Here is a 1,948-nt window from a genome sequence, read left to right on the forward strand (position 1 = left end):
GAGCCCCATATTACAATTTAGACACTGGGCTTCTGCTGGGACTAGTGATGTGACAATGGCTGCAGCCATTAGGATGCTCATTGTCACCCAGAACCAGGTGACTGCCTTGTTCATCTCTCCTTACTACTCCCAACATTGTCCTTCACGCAAAGATTTCTCTTCCCAAGACATAGTAATTTTGATACGTTATACAACTCAAAAGAAATGTTCTTTCTTTGCAATTCTCACAGTAAATTAATCTCATCTTGATAAGAAAGCAAGCATCCTGACTTGATTTGGAGCAACTCCATGCTCATGTCACTTTCATACAGATATCCCAAAGGCCTTTTCAAAGGGGCATTAGTGTTGTGAGCCTACATCCCACTACTGCAAAAAATGAATCAAAGAGGCAACCAAAAGTCCCTCTTACTGACAAGAGGCAGACTGGGTTAGTGGATACCTCGTTCCCTTCTCCATCCAACAAGGACTCCCGTGATAAAACTCTGAATAACTGGAAAGTCTCATGTAATCAGAATTACACATCCATTAGCCATAATGTTTAAAACAAATCACCTGTATCATGTTGTCCAATTGTCACAGTTTAAACACAAATACCCAAGATGAAACAGAAAAATAACTGGTCTTAAAATATAGTAAATATGGAGGAAGAGTAGAGAGTTTTCATGGAAGCAGTTCAGTGCCTGAGCACAGGGAGATACCATGACCATGAAGGTGGTTTTCCCAGGAGGGAGGCTTATCCAGTGCAATCCAGATGTGCTGACCCCTGTGATTTCCCCAAATGTGGGAAACTCAACTGCCTAAATTTGTGGTAGTGGGGGTTCTGTTCATGTTTTCCCCTCATGATCAAATGTTCAAAAAAGAAAAAAACATACAATAAATATGGGTTCCTGGCCTGAATTCGCTGTCCTCTGCATGCATGCCCTTGTAATAAACCTCTTTGTCCTCACTTGTCCTCAGTTTTCTCTTGAAGAAAGAGGGTCTCGAATTTTAAATTTTCTATGATTCCTTTCTTTTTAAAGTTTATTTATTTATTTTGAGAGAGAGAAAGAGAGAGAAAGCAGGGGAGGGGCGGGGGGGGAGAGAGGGAGAGGGAGAGGGAGAGGGAGAGGGAGAGGGAGAGAGAGAGAGAGAGAGAGAGAGAGAGAGAGAATCCCAGGCAGGCTCTGTGCTGTCAGCACAGGGCCCAATACAAAGCTTGATCCCCAAAACAGCAAGAGATCATGACCTGAGAGGAAATCAAGAGTCAAAATAACTGACTGAGCCACTCAGGCACCCTTTTTCCTTTTAATTCTAAATCAAACATTGTGTCACATTGGCTGTGAAGGTACCAAGTTCTGTTTCCTTCTCTTATTTTTTGATAACATTAGTATATACATACGGTGGAGAATTTAAAAAACACAGATGTACGAACATGATATAAAAAATAAGCCAAACTCCAGAATGTCTGAGCAGCTCAGCTTGTTAAGCGTCTGACTCTTGATTTCAGCTCAGGTCATGATCTCACAGTCCTGAGATCGAGCCCCATGTCAGCTCCACACTGGCGTGGAAACTGCTTGGGATTCTCTCTCTCCCTCTCCCCCTGCTCTTCCCCTTCCCTCTCTCTCGCTCTCAAAACAAAACAAATTAATTATAATAATAATAATAATAAGCCAAACTCTACCTGCTAGTCTCCCCTGGATCCAATATTATTGTTTTCGGTTTTATTCTTTAGAGTCTTCTTTATTTCTCTGCATGCATATGTAATTTGCTTTGCAAAAATGGGGTTTGTATCATGTATAAAGTGTTTGTGCACGTTATTTATGCCATGAGCATGTGGGAATGTATGTCATATCTATTGCTATCCAGAATCTTCTAAGCACCTTAACTGTAGTTGAGCCAATCCGTGCACCACTCTGACATAGATGCTCACTCCACTTTCCAGCCTCTTTAGCTGTTAGGATGTAGCCTA

At 41.7% G+C, this 1,948-nt stretch overlaps 1 non-coding gene across 1 annotated transcript; it reads left to right on the forward strand.

Annotated features, from left to right (window-relative positions):
• The first annotated feature begins 672 nt into the window (after nt 1-672).
• Nucleotides 673-839, forward strand: LOC124506602 (U1 spliceosomal RNA). The gene has a single exon (XR_006960849.1). It is a non-coding gene; the product is annotated as a U1 spliceosomal RNA (small nuclear RNA).
• Nucleotides 840-1,948: the final 1,109 nt, after the last annotated feature.

This window comes from Lynx rufus, unplaced genomic scaffold, assembly GCF_022079265.1.
Source record: "Lynx rufus isolate CCGP_SWC_20201006 ecotype Redwood Valley unplaced genomic scaffold, mLynRuf1.p SCAF_9, whole genome shotgun sequence".
In the NCBI taxonomy this organism is placed as follows: domain Eukaryota; kingdom Metazoa; phylum Chordata; class Mammalia; order Carnivora; family Felidae; genus Lynx; species Lynx rufus.